The following is a 7,828-nucleotide window of genomic DNA, read 5'->3' as shown; positions in this document are numbered from 1 at the left end:
TCTGCCCCTAAAAACTGGTTCACCCTGCCTCCACTGCACATGCCGTTCATCTAAGACAGAGTCTCTTCACCCAAAGCGATCAAATGCATTAATGGGATTATTAACCATCAGATGACAAGGTGAAACCTCCAAAATCATTCTCAAGTCAGCTTTAAGCAGAAATGAGGCCGTTTTAAACAGAAACAAGGTGATACTCTGTGATGCTATGAAATGACCGGCATGCAGTGAACGCATCAGCTAGCAGCTTGTGTAGCTGCAGCGCTCTGATCGCTTCCTTCGTCTTTTTATGATGAAATAATGCTGAATTTATGTGGAAATGATTGTTGTACAAAAGCTTCAGATATCTTTTGCTGAGATAGATGACTGGAGTGCAGTTTTAAGCAGAAATGAGGTGATAATCCGTGAACCGCGGCTAATGACGCAGCTGCGCACTGAAGGCAGAGCGGACCAGTTTTTAAAGGGGGGACCGTTCGGTCGCCGACACCGGTTTCCAAATCTTTCAAAAATCATTGCACTTCAAAGAATTGAAACATACAAATGTTGAAAAATAACATCTGAAAAAGATGGGAAAATACATGAACACCGAATCAACTCAGTCTGTTGTTCCTCCTTCACATAATTCTAAATTCTCCATAAGGATGACAACTAACAAATTATTAATGTGGCCGGATTTGAACTTTGTGTTTCGCATAAGTGAAGTGACTTTTTCATTGGTGTGGCTCATAAACATGACACGAATAACGGCAGCAATGCACCATCCAGACTAATCAGTGCCCAAGACAGAATCTGAATACCTGACATGTTTTCGGTCTCCGGCAGTAAAACTGCCAAAGATTGAGCATCTGTGCCGGTGCTGATGATGCGTTGTCAGTCCCACCGCTTATTTCGTATCCAGATGATGTGTATACTTCAGTTGTACCAGAGGGCCAAAGAAGGCTTCAGTACAACACGATCATTATTTCACTCTGCACTCATTGATAATGTGAAATTGGTTTTTGACATTAGAAACATCTTGCATATTTCAGTGTTAAAATAGGACATTTTCATTGGAGAGTCACAATACGAACTCATCATCCGTTACCGAAGCAATTTCTGCTTGACGGAAAAATGATTCCAGAGTCAACAGTCAATTTCATCTTGTGTGATGACACATCTTGTTTTGATGACCTTTGTTGCCCTCGGCAAAGTGCACAAGTTCCACTTCAGTTAATAGGAGTGGTAAACAACAAAGAGGACAAACAAAAAGTGACAGGCAACAACACATTTTGTTGTTTTGTACCTCTTATTCTCTTTGGAATGGCCAGCTCATATTAAAGCAGCTCGCCGGAGAGAATGATATTAAATGTGCTGTCTCGCAACACCTGAACGCACCACCGGGCAGACAGGCGGAACTCGCTCACATAGGCCATCAGAACCGCATCTCCTGGGGAGCCATGTGATGCACCACAGTCACACTTGTACTCTCTTGGATGCTGTCCTTGAGTTTAATGTGAACTGTGTATCAGCTATAATTGAAGTGTACAAGCAACAGTGGGAGTTGAAGAACATTTAATTCAAATTTGTATTTTCACATAAATTATATTTCCACTGAAAACAGATGTGTCAGAAACACATCAATTATGTGAGCAAGGTCACTAGTAAGGTGGTGACACTGCAAACAAGCTGCCTTTATAAACATCCATCTCTACAATTAAGCCTTTTGTGGGGTGTGTGTGCATGACTCACATTACCTGTAAATAGATTTGGCAGTTTAATTTGAACCATTGCAAACCTAGAATAAAAAATATGTTGATTGCAATATAACTAGAACATAGCAGTCCCAAAACCTCCAAACAAAAGAAACACACCATATTCAGGATTTTTCTTGCTTAGAGAAATTTGAGGCTGCCACCACACTGAATTTCATACTGCCTAACTGGTTGGCGAGGCTTTCCCCAAAGTAAAGGTTGAGCAAAAACATTTACGTGATGATTGCTGGTCAAGCGAAATAATCATAGTTTCCCTTGAAATTTTTGTTGATTCATAGTTTTAAAATCATTGCGTTTTGTGTTTTCACATTTATTTGATCAGCATATTCATTCGCAGAATGTCTCTATCAGATTCTGCTGCCATGTGATGCAGGGAGCAGAATTTATTAGTGCATCACAAAATGCAAATGTAGAACACTGAGAACAAATATTTTACAGAAATACTCTGGATAAATTTTCTCTGTGAAGCATTACAGCTTCTTGTGCAACGGACACAGTTAGATTTAACGCCGTCCCTCTACAAAACATAATGAATATTAAAAGCACACAAATTTTACAAAACGGTAGTGCCCTGAGACATGGAATCTCTGCAGATGTACAGTGGATCTGGAAATATTCACAGCACCTTACTTTATCCACATCTTATGTTGCAGCCTTATTTCAAAATGGATGAAATTAATTTCTTTCCTCAAATTTCTACACACAATACCCCATAATGACAATGTGAAAAATGTTGAGCTCAGGTCCATCCTGTCTCCACTGATCATGCTTGAGATGTTTCTACATCTTAATTAGAGTCCATCTGGGGTAAAGTCAGTTGAATGGTTATGATTTTGGTTACAGAAGAATTTCTAAACTTCTCAGTGTTACCTTGAGCGCTGTTGGGGCCATAATCTGGAAGTGGAAAGAACATTATTTCACCATAAACCAGCAACAACCAGGTGTTCCTTGTAAGATTTCTGACACAGGACTAGAAAGAATTAGATGCGTTGTCCAAGAGCCAAGTACCACTTGTGGAGAGAAAATGAACAATTGTTTCAAAGAAAACAATAAGTAATGCACTCAACCACCATGGTTTATGTGCACACTCACCACACAAGACTCCATTGCTGAAGAAAAAGTATGGTGAAGCTCATTTATATGTCACTGCACAACATTTAGACAAGCCTGTCAAACTGGAAGAATAGAATCTAGTCAGAGGAGACCAAAATTTAACTCTTTGGATGCCATAATTCACACCATAAATTGCACTGCTCATCACCCCCAAACCACACCAGCAGTGAAGTTTGGAGGTGGGAACATTATGGTGTGGGGCTGTTTTTCAGCATACGTCACTGGCAAACTTCATATAAATGAAGGAAGGATGAATAGAAAAATGTACAGAGACATTCTTGATTAAAATGTATCAGGATGATGAAAATGAAACAAGAGTGGACATTTCAGCAAGACAGTGATCCCAAACACACAACAAAGGAAACTCTCAGTTGCTTTCAGAGAATGAAAATAAAGCTGCTGGAATGGCCCAGCTAATCACCTGACTTGAATCCAACAGAAAATCTATGGAAATAACTGATCTGAGTTCACAGAAGAGGTCCAAGGAACCTTCAAAATTTGAAGACTGTTGTGTGGGTGAATGGGACAAAATCACACCTGAGAAATGCATATGACTAGTTTCTCCATAAAGGATGTGTCCTGAAGCTGTCAGCAAGCTGCAACAAAGACTTTTGTACAATATATTAAATAAAGTTCAAAAAGTGTGTTCAATACTATTCCTTTTGTCATTCCATTTTATTGCATAAAACAGAATTTGTGTACTTATTTGTTTTGATTTCTTTGTGTGGATTACTTTGGTTCTTACCAACATCTAGTAAAAACACATCAACTCGATGGATTCCAATATCAAGTTCACACGTGAGGATGCCAGAAACAACCATTTAGCCTTTTGGACTGTGATGTTACGATTGGAGAGAACAGTCAGCTCCAGAGAGGGATTTACAGAAAACCCACTCACACTGACCAATTTCTGCTCTTTGGCTCAAACCACCCCCTTGAACACAAGCTCGGGGTGATCAGGACTCTTCAACACAGAGCCCTACAGGTGCCCACAACTGCAGAGGGAAGGGCTAAAGAACAACAACTGTACGGAAAGCCCTCACAGTATGTGGGTACCCACGATGGTCCCTGGACAAAGTGCAGAAGTCCCAGAAAACAAAGAGACCAGATAGACAGGAGATGGTGACAAGAAGAAGAGTGTCTCTCCCTTATTTAGCAGGAGTAGGGGATAAACTAGAGAGGATCTTCAGACAACATAAAATCCCAGTTTACTTTAAACCGGTTAACACCTTGAGACAGAAATTAGTTCATCCTAAGGACAGGATCCCTAGTTACAAACAGAGCAATGTAGTGTATTCTATCAGATGTCAGGAAAAGTGTAAGAACACCTACATAGGTGAGACTAAGCAACCTTTACACAAAAGGCTATACCAGCACCACAGGGAGGCACAAATGGACCTCAGTCTGCAGTTCATCTCCACCTGAAAACACTAACCACACGTTTGAGGACAAGGAAGTTAAAATCTTAACCAGAGAGAAGAAATGGTTTGAGAGAGGTGTCAAGGAAGCATTCTATGTGAAACAGTTGAAACCCAGCCTTAACCGGGGAGGGGGTCTGAGACACGCTTTGTCCCCCGTTTACAATGGGGTACTCAGGTCAAAGCAGTTTCAGTCTTTTGTTCATGGTAATGAGTCATTCACGTCATCAGGAGTGTTGTCAAGGGAGCCATCAGGAGAGGCTTCCGTCCCATCATTAGGCGGGATAGCTGCCCTGTCATTAGGAGGGTGCTAACTAGAGCACAATAGGTGCTAATTAGAGCTATTGTTTAGTCACTAGCCTATAGCAGTCGGCCTCTCAGTAGGAGGGGTCTGGTTAGGTTTAAAAAACTCCAGCTTTTGTTGGCTTCTATTTATTCTTCTCTACAAGAGTCAAGACAGAAGTCAGACTACCAGAGCAAGAATTTTAGCTGAGGAAGCTTCTGCGATTTGTAGCGAAACGTCCTAGCGTCAAGCAACCCAGTCCAGTCGAAGATTCAAGCTTCTCTACTATGGAAACCACCTGGACAACTAAGAGCCTACACAGAAACATTGCGACCTTTAGAAATACATTTCCTGAGAAAAAAAGGTGGCATAATGAATACTTATTTTACTCACTGTATATACAAATAAACAACTCCAAGTGGACTGGATGTTAATTTAATTAACAGGTGGAGACTTTTCCTTTACCTATTGAACATGGCATAATACCTCTGTAAATAAGCTAGTCAATTGATTCACTGCAATCACTAGGCAACCACCATTTTTCCCTTGTTACAAGTAGGTCAGCTTCCTGTTTTTAGTGTAGTGTAACTGGGGCTTAATGTGTTTCATGACAATGATTATGAACAGCATTTCAAGGAATATATTGTGCAAAATTACAAAATATAATATATACAATGACTTGCAAGAACATGTTATCTGCTTCCCACTGTGTGCAGGAGGAAAGACAGACATTTACTTATTTGCGGAAAAGACGCTTTGAACCACCATCACAATCAGAGGAATCGTGCAAATTAATTTTCAGTACCTCAAGTCATTACATTATAATGCATTCAACACAAGCAGGTTTTATATCCATAATTAAAACATTTTAATGTTTGACATTTAATAGCTTTTACATAGACACTTTTGTACAGTTACTAGGGGATTCTCCATCAACTACAATCCCAGTTTGACCAATAGTGCCACACCAGAGGTCCAGTGCTATGACATTAAGGCCATGTGGGCACACCATCATGCTGTCCCCCACATGTTACAATGGAAGATGCACAATACACAACAATAACTTAATGGAGCATCATTACAAAGTAACATATAACTCTAAACAACTCATCACAGGGACTTCATTTAACCACTACAAATACTACAGTACTACAAATACTAAAATTGGACCCTCCCACAAGACAATGTATTCCTCACAACAACGGTCTAAGATGCAAGACAGAGACAATGCAGCTAAGTATGCAATTACTCATGAGGTCCAGTGGTTGTATTAAGCAATGGTTCAAACAAATCAAGCACATGAACATGGACCCATTAAATGGAACGCTGTTGGGATCATCAGTGTGTTGACAGTTCTGATTCTCAGGACATCACTGAATGACCTAGTCCCCAAGAGTCCAGTGTGACCTCCCCAGCTCCACCAGCTGGGGAGCTGGGGACACAGCAAATCCGTATGATCAGCATGTTTCATGGAATCCACCAAGCAATGTTCAATTTATCGTCATCCCTTTCTCTGCAATCCATCTCGGGCAGTTAGTGGTGGATCAGAGTCTCAGAAACTCCTCACAAACTTGATTATGGTTGCTCTTTTCTGGCTCAGAACACAGAGGACTTCCATTTTGGACCACTGAGGACAGAGGAGAAAAATTAGATGAATAACCCAGGAGGAATGACCTGGAGAGTCAGAATTATTACTCTTTTTAAGGTCATGTAAAAAGGGGTGTGGACAGAATTTTGCTGAATGTATGTATATATATATATAGAGAGAGAGAGAGAGAGAGAGAGAGAGAGAGAGAGAGAGAGAGAGAGAGAGAGAGAGGGGGGGGGGGGGGAGGTTTATAGGTATGTTTATTTCCTGAAATGAAGAAAAACAAATCATAACAATTTAACCCACAAAAAAGGAAAAAAAAAAAAAGCCTGATTTCATAAAATTCTATAAACTTGATGGAATGTAACCTAGTTCCATAAATTTCTAGAAATCACCAGAAGAAAATAGCTTTTTTCCCCATTAAATAAATTGTGTTGTGAAAGTGTAGTGACACGGACCCACAACAGGGGGCGCAAATGAACAGTCAATAGATGAGCCAAAAACGTAACAATTTAATGTTGTGAAGATGCACAACGAATATACAGACAATCTCAGAATCTGATAACAGTCAATCCACAAAGGTGACGTGTGGGCAGGCTCGAGGATAGAAGACGTCTGTCCTGAGAAGAGCCGGAACCACACGATTTCCGCCGCCACCGAACCTGGTGAATACTGGAGCCGCCAAGTCCCGAATTCCCAGGTGATCACTGTCCCCGACTGTCGGATCTGGTTACTGCTGGCGAAGAGCAAAGACAGTCAAGTGTGGGTGTGTGTACACCCTGTAACAACAATGGGGGAATGCCACCTCCACCTTTAACACACACTAGTGCAGCGTCTGTTTAACCACTTATCTGACGGGACGTTAGGACGAAACAGTCGCGACCCACGCCGGTCCTCTGGTTGACAGCTGCAACACAATAGCTCTTAGAATCACTTTAATGCTGGCAGAGAAAATTACCTCCATAGAAGTACGATATCTCGGCGATGAGGTGGAGATGACGTCTGGGTTTTATGGAGTGAGATGATGAAGAATGAGTGACAGCTGTCAGGAAATAATGAGTGACAGCTGTCACTCCCGGCTGTGTCCGTGGCGGCAGCGCCCTCTTGTGCCTGAAGCCTGCACTTCAGGCAGGGCGCCCTCTGGTGGTGGGCCAGCAGTACCTCCTCTTCTGGCGGCCCACACAACAAATTGGAAAGTTTCCAAAGCAGAAAATGATCTGAATTCTTTTATGTATTTATATATTTATTCATTATTTGAAGCTTATCTGCTTCAAAGAATTATACAGTACTGATTCTAAACTGATTCTAAACTTGAGGAATTATACCTAAAATATTACAGTTATGATCAGTGGTGGGCACAGTTATCCGATAACAAATAATTATCGAAGACAATGTTTTCATTATCAGATTATCTTTATAGATAACTTTAAAAACCATTATCGGACTAATTACCTTTCAATAAATTTTTGCCCAATAACTTCTAAACCGATAACATAGCAAACAAAGCTGAACAGCAACAAACAATTTTAAAATTTAAAATCAGTTGAGCACCTACTTGTTAAAAATTTAATAACTGATGTATAGTTCTACTCTCTGCAAACAGAAGAGAGCTGCTTCTATGAGAAATTGCTCTATCTTCTGCAGGCAAATGAGAACTGGTCAAAAAAAAAAAAACATT

The sequence above is a fragment of the Thalassophryne amazonica genome, chromosome 8 (genome assembly GCF_902500255.1).
Source record: "Thalassophryne amazonica chromosome 8, fThaAma1.1, whole genome shotgun sequence".
Taxonomy (NCBI): domain Eukaryota; kingdom Metazoa; phylum Chordata; class Actinopteri; order Batrachoidiformes; family Batrachoididae; genus Thalassophryne; species Thalassophryne amazonica.
The sequence above is the reverse complement of the archived record's forward strand: the minus strand, read 5'-3'. Positions refer to the sequence as shown.